Below are 12,963 nucleotides of genomic sequence, written 5' to 3'. Positions count from 1 at the left end.
CTTTTCAGTTTCTTAAAATTTTTTTAATTTAAATTGTTTTTAATGTTTATCTTTGAAGGAGAGAGAAACAGAGTGTGAGTGGGGGAGGGGCAAAGAGAGAGGGAGACACAGAATTTGAAGCAGGCTCCAAGCTCCAAGCTATCAGCACAGAGCCCAATGCAGGGCTCAAACCCATGAATCACGAGATCATGACCTGAGCCGAAGTCGGACACCCAACCGACTGAGCCACCCAGGCGCCCCTCTGTTACTGGTTTTTAACTTCATTCCACTGTGGTCTGAGAATGAACTTTGCATTGTTTGAATTGTTTGAAATGTATCAAGTTTTGATTTATGATTCAGAACATGATCTAGCTTGGAAAATGTTCATGTGCACTTGAAAAGATTGTGTATGTTGCTGTTGTTGAGTGGAGTTATAAACTGACCAGTTGGTCAAGCTGGTTGACAGTATTGTTTGAGTCTTTTATTTATAAACTTACTGATGATTTATGTCTTCTTATATCAATTCTTGGGAGAAGGATGTTATACAACCTTATATAACCTGTCTTTCTTATAGGCAGCATGTGTTTGATTCTTGCTTCTTTTTGCAATCTTGCAGAAATTTGACAATTTCTGTTTTTAATTGATACATTTAGACTGTTTTCAGAATGGGAAATAATGCTGTGGTCATCATTGAAAAAACTGCCCTGATTCTGTTTTTTTATTTTTATTTTTTTTAATGTTTATTTTTTGGGAGAGAGAGAGTGCAAACAGGGGTGAGGGAGGGGCAGAGAGAGAGGGAGACACAGCATAGAAGCAGGCTCCAGGCTCTGAGCTGTTAGCACAGAGCCTGACGCAGGGCTCGAACCCACGAACAGCAAGATCGTGACCTGAGCTGGAATCAAGAGTCAGATGCTCAACCGACTGAACCACCCAGGCGCCCCTTCTCTTTTGTATTTTTTAAAAAAATTTTTAATGTTTATTTACTTTTGAGACAGAGTGCGAGCAGGGAAGGGGCAGAGAGAGACAGAGACGCAGAATCTGAAGCAGGCTCTAGGCTTTGAGCTGTCAGCACAGAGCCCGATGCGGGGCTCGAACCCATGAAGCGGATATCATGACCTGAGCCGAAGTCAGACGCTTGCTCGACTGAGCCCCCCGGGCTTCCCTTCTCTTTGGTACTTTTGATCTTTCTCTTTCCACTGGGCAGGTCCTTTCCCCCCGTGCTGCCCCGTCCTGTGTTCCTTAACAAAGCTACAGTAGTTAGTGAAAACCCCACCGATGTGTCAAATCAGGTGTAGCCCAAGGGCGTGCCTCCCCAGGTCATAGGTCATCTTCTGTTGCTCTGTTTAGGACACCTGACCTACAGGTTCCCAGATATGCCTCTGGGGTCATTAGGGGTTCCTTGAGTGGAACTCTGACTACACGCCCCTCCATACAATGCTACTGTTGCTCTCCTAGAGGGCTGACTTAGTCATTCAGTGAATACTTTTGGAGTTCTTATTATAATCCGGTATTGTTTTCATGCTGGGGATACAGCAGTGAAAAAAAGCAAATCCAAATCCCTGCCTTCTGGAGTCTACATTCTAATGGAGGGAACAGACAACACCGATAAATGTTAGGGAAAAAGTGCTATAAAGAAAGTAAGGTAAGGACATAGTATGATAGATTTATGTGTGGATGTGCTGGTCTAGATAAGGGGTTCAGGGAAGATCCCACTGATGGGGTGACATGATCAGCATCCAGAATGAAGTGAAGTAGAGGGTCAGACCACATGAAGCTCGGGGAGAAGAGCAAAGGCCCTGTGGCAGGCATGTGTCTGGTCTCTGGAGAACACTGTGGCATAGTTTTGGATTTTATTCCAAGCGTGATGTAATGAGAGGAAGGCCACACTTCCCTTTAATTCTCTCTCGTTTCCCTCCAGAAAGTAAGCTCCATGAGGGCAGGAGTTCTGTCTTTTTTGTTCACTGCTATTTCATAAACACGCAGAAAAATGCCCGGGACTTAGTAGACACACAAGAAATGTTTGTCAAATATGTGAATGAGCATCACAAATACAAGCTCCAGTGTGCCTAAAAGACTCTGCTGTTATGTTTGGGATCAGCCAGAGGAGTTTATAACAGAGGAAAGAAGGAATATTGAACATCTGATGCTAGACATGACTATTTCCAGAGTCCTGAGAAAAAAGAAAAAGCCAAAGTTAAATCCTTTGCAGGCGTTCCCTTAAGGCTCTCTGGAGCTTAGCCTATCTTTTCTGTGCTGGGTCCATCTGATTTTCGTGGGCAGAGAGAGAGTCCTTTCCTCAACCTGGAACAGAGAAAACCTCCCTACCCCAGTGGGAAACTCATCAACCCTTCACAGGGATTGATTTTGCCCTGGGTTTTACTTTTCTCCATGTCTCCCTACAAGGCAATTTATAGGAGCAAATTCCCTACCACGTAGGTATTTAGTCTGAATGATTCTCAGATTTCTGAGGCATTTGAGTCACCTGGAAGACTAATTACAACAAATTCCGGGGCTCTATCCCCAGAGTTTTGTATTCAGAAGGTCTAGGGTGGGGCTTGAGACTTTACATTTCTAGCAGGTTCTCAGGTGTTGCCAGTGCTGCTGAGCTGGGGACTCACTTTGGGAATCACTTACTGGTCTAGAAGAACACCTCAGGGGGCATCAGCAAATACATCCATCTGGGCTTTTGTGTATCAAGTTCAGGCCCCATTGAGGTCCACCACTGTGAGTGGAAGAGAACTCTGTGGCATTCTATGTGGTGGGGCCATCCCTCGCGTACTGATACGCTCACCTCCCTGGCTTGCATCACACTTCCCTTCCCCTTTCCTTTCCTGGTTATTTGTCATTTCATCCTCTGTTGATTCTGCTTGTCCACTCCCTCCCCTAAAGGTGACTGATTGTCCAGAGTCCCTACTATCCTTACCTCAACATTCTGCCCTCCATGAACCCACCTACCATCACCATCATCACCACCATCATCGCTGACATTCATTTCCACTTACTGGGTTCCCGGTAACATATCAGACTTTACACGAACATATTGGTTAGGATGCTGCTTTTGATGGCAATGAACAGAAAACCCAACTTAAACAGATTGGGAAGATTTTCATCTCACATACCAAGTAGGCCTGAGGCAGGGCCGTTCCAGGGTCAACTGACTCAGTGCCTCAACATTGCCCTCAGTGGGTCTTTCCTTCTTTCCACACTACCTACCATTCTTGGCCAGTTGGCCTTGTCTTCAGGCTTGCTTACCTCATGGTCAGAAAATGGCTGCAGTGGTTGTAGGCATTCCACATGGTCATGACATTGTAGACCATAACGTGTTATGTTATTAGATCTAAGCAACCCTGGGAAGCAGGTTCTATTCTCCATTTTTTTTTTTTTTTTTTTTGTAGATGAGGAAAACAGGCTCAAGAGATGATGTTAGAGTCTGAAAGCATTATGCTATGTAAAATAAGCCACACGCAAAAGGACAGATCATGTACCATGCTACTTATCCGAGGTACGTAGACTAGACACATTCATGAAGATAGAAAGCAGAACCGCGGTTCCCAGGGGCTGGAGGGGGCAGGGAATAGGGAGTCAGTGTTCCAGTTCCCAGGCTCAGTTGGGGAAGATGAAAAAGCTCTGGAGATAGGGGTGATGGTTGCACAACATTGTGAATGTACTTAATGCCACCGGATTGTGCACTTAAAAATGGTTAAAATGGTCAATTTTATGTTACGTATATTTTACCATCAGCGTGAGAGAGAGAGTCCCAAAATGGCCACAGCCCTCTTTTCATTTCCTCATGCTCTTCCAGAACCTTCCCACACCCTCGCTAAGAGTCCAAGCCTATTTCTCATTTTGTTGAAACTCAGCAGTTTTGTCACCACCTTGGTGATGGAAGCGACACTGTGTGACTTCTGAGGCTAGGTCACAAGAGGAGATAGGGCTCCTGGGGCGCCTGGGTGGCTCGGTTGGTTAAGCGTCTGACTTCAGCTCAGGTCATTGTCTCGCAGTTTGTGGTTTTGAGCCCCGCCTCGGGCTCTGTGCTGACAGCTCAGAGCCTGGAGCCTGCTTCGGTGTCTGGGTCTCCCTCTCTCTCTGCCCCTCCCCTACTCATGCTCTGTTTCTCTCTTTCTCTCTCAAAGATAAACAAACATCAGGGCGCCTGGGTGGCTCAGTCAGTTAAGTGGCTGACTTCAGCTCAGGTCATGATCTCAGGCTTCTTGAGTTCAAGCCCTGCATCAGGTTCTGTGCTGACAGCTCAGAGCCTGGAGCTTGCTTCGGACTCTGTGTCTCCCTCTCCCTCTCTCTCTCTGCCCCTCCCTTACTCATGCTCTGTTTCTGTCTCAAAAAAAATAAACTAAAAAATAAATTTTTTTTTTAAAGAGATGGGGCTTCTGCCTGGCTCTCCTTTCTGGAATGCTTTTCTGGGAACTCAGACATTGCATGTGAGGGAGCCCCAGCCCCAGCTGGAGTCCCGACCCACAGGGTGTGCGAATGAGTGAGCTTTCTGCCAGCTCAGCCCCCAGCAGACACCGGGCGGAGACATAGACTAATGTGAGAAATGCAGAGTCCCGCCCAAGTTGCAGAGTCAGGAGCAAAATAAATATTCTTACTCGAAGCCACTAAGTTTTCAGGTAATTGGTCACACGGCCATGGTGACTGGAACACACACGTAGTGAGTGACAGTCGGAACCTGAACCCTGGAGCTGAAATGCACTCGGTCACACCCCTGCTTCTCCGCAAATGACCCACAGATCTGCACCTGTAGTTGCGGCCGGCCCCGATCAGGTCTACACGAAGGTCCCAGTGTAACTTCACGGTCTGTGCAGCTATTTAGAACCAAGCTCATCTTCTGTTGCTCAGAACCAGCTGTCCCTTGTATGGAGGAACAGCTCAGCCACGGTATCACGGTGTCCTTGCACATGTCATCCACTTAGGCCAAGGCTCGAACCACCCCTTCACTGAATCTTGGCAGAGCGCCTCGCGATCCTCGCAGACGTGAGTGGATGCGAGGTCCGGAAGGAGCTGGTGCAAGGCCATCTTCTGTTTGCCTCCTGTCTCTCCTGGGAAGCTGTCAGGAGAAAGTTTCGCATTTCTCCGGGGTTCCGGTGAGGCGTGGGTTTCAGACTTTCACACCGCCTCCCCGCGGTCTCCAGCCAGCTCTTCAGCACGGTGTGCTCCACGACTCACCCTGCAGTCACCTGGCCCCTCTTGCTCTGCTGTGGTGGTTTTCGGTGAGCCGAAAATCCCAGGGAGCTTGCACCGTTGGCTAATTCTTTTTGCTGCCTTTATTTACTTATTTTTAAGAAATGTTTACTGGGGCGGCTGGGTGGCTCAGTCGGTTGAGTGTCCGACTTCGGCTCGCGTCATGACCTCGCGGTTCGTGAGTTCGAGCCCCGCGTCGGGCTCTGTGCTGACAGCTCAGAGCCTGGAGCCTGCTTCCGATTCTGTGTCTCCCTCTCTCTCTGCCCCTTCCCTGCACACACTCTCTCACTCTTAAAAATAAATACACGTTTAAAAAAAATGTTTATTTTTGAGAGAGGGCACACGAGTGGGGGAGGGGCCGAGAGAGGGAGACGGAGGATCCGAAGCAGGCTCTGCACTGACAGCAGAGAGCCTGACGCAAGGCTTGAACTCATGAACTGTGGGATCATGACCTGAACCAAAGTTGGATGCTTAACCGATTGAGCCACCCAGGCACCCCTCTTTAAGTAATAAACTGTCTAAATCGAAAAGCGGCTCCTTGTAACTTCACTGGTTGAATCAGTTAGGCCTTGGCCTTGGCCTTGTATGTGTGAGCTTGAAACCCTGCACTTCTCCATTCCTATCATTTATGTATTCACGGTCAATATTTATTGAGCAAATCCATTCTTCCAAGGCTCAAAATCTTGAGACTACTTAATCCTTTCCTCAAGGTATCCTTCATCCAGATCTGTCCATTCTTCGTCTATAAATGTTCTCATTTCTGCTTCTATTTCCATGTCTGTTGTCTCCCTCAAGCCCTCGTCCACTCACTCCTAGATTGTAGTAAGATCCTTGAACTAGGCTTCCTGTTTCCAGTCCTTCCCCTTATAAGTCATCTTCCACGGTACTGCCCGAGTAATGTTAAAATGCCATTTTGTACATGGCACCCCAAAGTTCACAGGCTTGAAGTTGACATGCTTTAGCTTCATGTTCAAGGCTCTACAATTTTTGCCGTATCTCCACATTAATCTTCTCTTAATCCTCCACATTAACTTTTTCTTCTCACCAGCTTGGCCAACACAGTGTTCTTTGAATATGCCAGATGGCATCTCCTATGAAGTTCGGGCTAAGTGCCACTTTCTTTCTTCCCGAAGCGTTTCTCTACCACTAGCTCTCCTGACCTCGTGTGCCACTGAGTTCTCTGTAGTACTCAGTGGGTCTGTGGATGAGTCAGAAAAGAAAATGACTAGAGACGGCAGAAGATAACCAGATAGTACAGGTTTATTGACAGTGGATACTAAATGTTTGAGACACCCCCGCTGGGCCTGCTGTTCTTGGCTCAGAGGTTCTTAAGTGGAGGGGTGCCTGGGTGGCTCAGTGGGTTGAGCATCCAACTTTAGCTCAGGTCATGATCTCACAGTTTGTGGGTTCGAGCCCCGCATCGGGCTGTCTGCGGTCAGCGCAGGGCCCGCTTCAGAGCCTTTGTCCACCTATCTCTCTCTCAAAAAAAAAAAAAAAAAAAAAAAGTTCTTAAGTCTAGGAGGCCCCTGAAGTTGGTCGTAAAATTCTGCGGTACGTGCAGATCACCACTATCACGCTGTCTCTGTGTGTGTGTCCGTAACCATAACCAGCTTCTTACAGAGGTCTGCTTACAGGCTGTGAAACCCTGACCTACACAGAAGATGGTATATGTTAGTGACAGACAAAGCAAGAACAAACGCCATTAGATTTTGGAGTCCCAAGACTGGACTGGTGTCCCAGCTCTGTGAGACCCTGGCATGTCACTAACCTTTCTGAATCACAGTGTACTCATTTGGAAAACAAATTATATCTGCTCTGCCTACTCAATTGGGTTTCTGTGAAAAATAAATAAAATATGTGAAATTGCTTCATAAGCGACTGAATGCTCTATAAATGTAAGTTATTGTGCCACTTAATTCCAAACCATATGGTTCTGTTTATATGTTCCGGTTTACATCATGTCTTAAACTATCTTGAAAGGATAGGTTCTTCAGTAGTCGTCTTTTTCATTTTCTTGAAGATTTTACAGCTTTTAAAATTTTACAGTTAGTTAGGTTCTAACAGGATGCCTGGAGGTCAGCAATGAGGAAGTCACGGCCAGCTGTCGGGAAGGTTGGAGCCCTGTCCTGGAAGACTCCACGAGAAGCCGGGTCAAAACCACCCTTTTTTGTTTGTTCGTTTGAAGTATTGTTGACAAGTTCTTATTCGTCGTGTTTCCTTGGTTCAGAGTCCACTGCCCTTGCCTAAGTCATGATCTTAAGCTCTCGCATGACACTATAAAGTACGGCTCCTATCACCAAATTAAAGCAAGCCTCCTGCAACATTTCAGTCAGAGCTCGTTGATAAGGAGACTCACCAAACCTGGGAGCCCCTCTGCTGAAGGAAGCAAGCATTTATTTAAAGCAGGGCTTCTCAAAACTGGTGGACAAGGTGGGTTTTTAATTTTAATTTTTTAAAAATTTCCAACACATCATATAGTGGTATTTTTATAAAATAGAGGAAAATGGCATGAAAAACACATAGAAAATACAAACCACATTTTATTATCACTAGATTCAATAATAGTCAACTGTCAAAATAAGCTATAAAGATGAAAAAAACCCCACCTTTTTTTAATGTTTATTTTTGTGGGAGAAAGAGACAGTGTCAGTGGGGGAGGGAGACACAGAATCCGAAGCAGGCTCCAGGCTCTGAGCTGTCCGCGCAGAGCCCGACTTGGGGCTCAAACTCACGAACTGGGAGATCATGATCTGAGCCGAAGTCGGACACTTAACCCACTGAGCCACCCGGGCCCCCAAGCTATAAAAATTTCTGAACTCTTAATTTCTGCTGCACTTATTTCCTGATAGATTAGAAGCAAACTAAGTGGGCCATACTTTTGGTACAGATTTCAAGTACTTAAGTACTTTCATGAAGTCCATGGAAACAAAGCCCCGCGGAGAACCTGATTGGCTACTGGTCTATTGACGGGCTCCCCGGGTCCAATCAGCCACAGGGGAGGAATGATCACATGGCCCTTTGGCAGAGTCTCTGGCAGGGGGCACTTCCCTGGGAATGGGGCGGGAGCTGCTCAAAGGGATGCTGTTTGCCTGGGCTGCTGTACGGTGTACGGTTGTGCCTGTGTAGCAACTTGTTCAGAGACCTTGGAGTGCTCCCCCCCCCCCCCCGCCGCCATGAGCTGGAAATTGGGAGGCTGAGAGTAATGTCCTGCAGAGGTGTTCTATATAACACATAGAACAGAATCTTAAACGATGTGCAAATGCTCGTTAATTTGAATGCAGAGACGAGCCAAAGAAACTCCCAGCCTTCAAGAGCTCACAGCTTTCTCACAGACTAATTAATGCTGTTTCTATTTCCTAGTTTCAAAACCCTACCCCAAAATTTAAACTCTTAGGATGGCCAATGTGTAACGGTTTCAGCTTGTCAAAATCTCCGACCTCCTTCCAGAAGTAATTCGTCTTTGCTTCCCTGTGTGGGGAGTCCCTCTGAGGGCTTATCATAAACCCCAGCATTCCCAGTGCCCAGAACAATAACGTGTCTGTCTACACCTCGCATTACTTTCTACACGATACGCTGTTGGTGGTGGGTGTGTTGATGATGCAAACACATCAGGAGTGACCTGGCATCAACCTTTAGCCCCGAGTTCACAATCTGTAAAATGGACTCAATAACATCTACTTGCAGCACTGTAGATTATAATGAGGTAAAAGTAAAAATATCGAGCATACGACCCAAGTGACCAATAAATGTGTTAAAACCCTAAGAAGTCAAAACACGGACCTGTCTGGGGTTAAGTTAATACAGAGAGCCTTCCTTGTGAACTTCAGTGGGTGTCCCGGCCAAGCAGGGTAATTCATCTTTAAACCTCATGATCAAGAAAAGGTACATCATGTTTGGCACTGTCTGCTTAAGATAAAAAGTACGCAAGTGACAGTGACATTTTATTTTAAAAAATTTGTAAAAATGGACTCTTGGATAAAAATGACAAGAACGGATATGCATTCGTTTGTACACTCTGTGCCCCAGGCTGCAGAAGCCACGCAGTGGGGCTCTTTTTCTATTCTCCTTTCTGTCACAAGTACCAGACCCCGGGCTTGCCACACTCTCCGTCCTGCTGTAGATCAAGGACCACTCTGTGAAACGAACTCAAAGCTGCTCATTTCATCTCGTTGTGTCAAAGAACAACACGGGATCATACTTTCTGGAGTGCTGCACTTTAACTTTTATTAAAAAACAAGCAAAGGTTTTCCACGTATCAGTGCTTTAATTCACATTTCTCAGTAGGCATCGACCACAACACGGAGCAAACCCAACAAAAGCAATTCAGTGACACAGGGTGCTTAAGTGGTGTTCGTGGCGTGTGGCCTGGTGGGGGATGGGGGGGGGGGGAGAAGTGCGAGGCCAGCTGGCTGAGGAGGCGGAGCCACCCCAAGTGTCCACACCGTGGGCCAGGGAGCCAGTTCAGTCAGCTCACCTGCGAGCGATCAGGGCGAGGATCCAGGCTGCTCGAAACTCGTATAGAATAGAATTACACATCAGAGCGCCCATTCATCCATCGGGCTCCTTCAAGCAGCTCAAATTCGAGAGGAAAACTACCGGCAGGGCCCAGAACGAGAGTGGAGAGGGCAGCAAACGCTCCGATGAGCCACCGTCCTCCGACTATACCCCGCCTGCCCTTCCTGCAGGTATGTTCTCACACATGGTGAGGTCCGCACATAGGACAGATGCCCTGTCGCCTGGTCAGTGTGAGAGGAACAAGGATAGCGGCCTAACTTCCCAGCTCTCCTTTTCAACGTTCCACACCGGTCACCAGAAAGCACCACAAGGTGGACATTTCGTATGGTTTATCTTGCTCAGTGCGTTCTGCTTGGACACTTTCCTTTACTGGAGGGAGTCCGAGCCCCTGCAGACACCGAGGAAATACACCTGCATTTACAGCTTCTAGGTCGCTGACTTTCTTCAGACCTCTCTGCAGATGGCTAAGTGCAATCATTTATGTTTCGTGAGCTTCTGTTTGAGAGGGGGACCCTTTTGGATTCTTTCTCCAGATCCTTGGAACGCACCTCCTTCATTCCTGCAAGCCTCAGGCACAGACTAGTTGCGGCCGTGGGGGGGAAATGTGTATGTGTATTTACTAACTAAAATGAACTAAATACTCAGACCATTTCTATACTAACATTAGAAATGTGAGGAACAGAGGTTAAGCCAGTGCTTTACTATTAAAAAAAAAAAAAAAAAAAAAAAAAACAAACAGAAAATGCCTTTAAAACTTGTGAAATAGCCAGATGGTCATATTCCAAGCAGCAAGACCTTCAAAATATTTTTTGTCAAAAAACACGAGGTTTCTGAATATGTAAAAATCAGCAGAAAATTAACCAGGTGACAGAGTCATTCACTGAGTAGTGGCTTCCAAACCCTTTTAAAAAGTATGGAATCCTTTTTTTTTTCAAAAAGAGGCAGAATTTTATTTACTGAAATCTTACCTTAAGCAGCATCCAGTGGGGGGGCTGCACCGAATGAAGGGAGAAAGCGGGAGCCCCTTGGGGGTCCATCCCACTGGCCCCTGAGCACCACCTGTTCTCTAAGACTCCCTAGATCATAGTTTCAAAACCTGTTTCCACGTAAGAATCGGAGGCTACCAATTTTTACGTAATAGCGTCCAGATAAATATATTAATTTGGATAGGATAGGACATGAACAAATCGTTCACAGCATTCCTTTAGGAGAGTGATTTGTGGGGGAAGAACGCAGTTAGTGGAGTGAAGGAAAAACAATTTTAAGAACATCCGATTCAATTTTCCTGCATGATACCCATCCAGCAAAAACCCTGGGTGAACACATGAGGTACAGACCAGTAGCTTTAAAAATGTCAGCGTGCATCAGAAGCACTCGAGGTGCTTGTGAATAAAAGCACCAAGGGTCAGCAGGGAAGAGCCTCGTGGGATTACGAAATGTCTATGTCCCATGGAGACACCGATTCATGACGTCAGGGGCCGGCCTTCGGCATCAGAGCTCCCCAGGTGATTCGGACGGACGCTGCAGACAACTGGTAGATCACACTTTGATAAAAAGGAGAGAGGCCTTACAGGGAAGATGTGGGAAAGCCAGGGCATACTTTAAAAGCAAACGCAAAACCACTTCTTCTGTCTTGCTGCTGGGAACATGCCTTCATTCGGCGTGGGACAGAGTAACAACACTCTTTTCTTTTTAAGTTCCTATATTTTTTTTTATAAATCGACCTACGTTCCATTGTCCCAAATTAGGTAGAATTAAAAACAGTTCTGAGTATAAAGTGCTGGTTCTTGCTTCAATGTTATCACCTCAAGGAAAAACCACACAAAACTATCACCTATTCTACTGACCTATTTGGCCAAATAAGTACAAATGATGTATTCGGATCCACATGAATCTGTAAATTAACATAACCTTTACAGTTTCCTAGTTAGTGCAAATTTAAAATTCCATAATATACAGTAAATACAATTTTACATTACAAATGCAAACTATTTTTCTTTTGACATGCTGGTAGTGTTCATTTTTACAACGCAAAAAGGACTTGACCATTTCTGAGCCACAGAATATTTTACAACTCGAAGTAGGCAAACATATTTCAAAAAGCAAATACGACACATTCTGACACACCCTAAAAAAATAAAAATAAATTAATTTTGACTATAAAATTTTTATAAACAGTAGCTACATTAGGGGTTCCCAGCTAATTGCTGCAGAAAACCTAAAACCCATTTAAGGTCGTGTAACCTATCAGACAACTTGTGTTTTAAAACACAAGTCGGTTTGATTTCTACGCAACATAAAAAGCACTGAGAAATTATCACCATCTACTTATGGGGTCCATAAGAGCTGCCAGGTGTTCAGTGTTTAAGCCACGAAGTTGAAGGGGTTAGGAATGTAGGAGGACAGTAAAGGGGGAGAGGAATCTGAAAACAGACTTGGAGCTAGGCTTCACTTTATGTATTTCTTCCTGAGAACACAGAATTTGTTTTCGTGTTTAGTCAAGACAATTTAAAATGGAACAGGAAAATATTATGGCAAATGATTTTTTGTAAAGTACAGAATCACTGGTCATGTCAACAACCGCTACTCTTAAATATACTTAGAATATACTTGCAACATGAGTCTTGTAAACTATCCTTTTGAAAACAAGACCCGTGCCTGTACATTTATTTGAAATGCTGGACAAATGTGCCTAAAAAGTAAACGGACTTTGCTAAAATAAGATGTGTGATGACATGGTATTCAAAAATAAGTTTCCTAAATGAATCTGAATGACTGAGACTAAGGTAACGGAAAAGCTTCATGAAGGGTCAGCAGGGAAAAGCCTCATGGGATTATGAAAGTTGAAAAAAACAATTTGTTTAAATAAACAAGGGTGTTGTATATAAACCTGTTCTAGATCCGATGTAACATTATGGTTATTACAAAAGCTTTCTAGCTATTTTGAAGATTTGAATTCTGACATCCCAAATGATTTACTTTGATTCTACAATTAGCACTGTGGAATTATAGTCAGATAAATTGTAGCCTAGATTTATAAAATGTGATACCTGTAACAGTGTCGACCATGAGTTAAGGAATAAAATTCGTTATACTCAAAACATGATCGGTCCATAAAAGAAAACCTACAAAACTCTGCCACCAATAGCGACAGGTTCCCTACCATGAAAGGTGGATGAAAAGGTGAAAACAGATCCGCTCACAAAATCTGTCAATACTAGAATTTACCATCTCCTGTTGAGATGTGGAAGAGGTTACCTGAAGCAGAATCAG

This window comes from Panthera uncia, chromosome E1 (assembly GCF_023721935.1).
Source record: "Panthera uncia isolate 11264 chromosome E1, Puncia_PCG_1.0, whole genome shotgun sequence".
Lineage (NCBI taxonomy): Eukaryota > Metazoa > Chordata > Mammalia > Carnivora > Felidae > Panthera > Panthera uncia.
Note: the sequence above shows the minus strand (reverse complement) of the source record.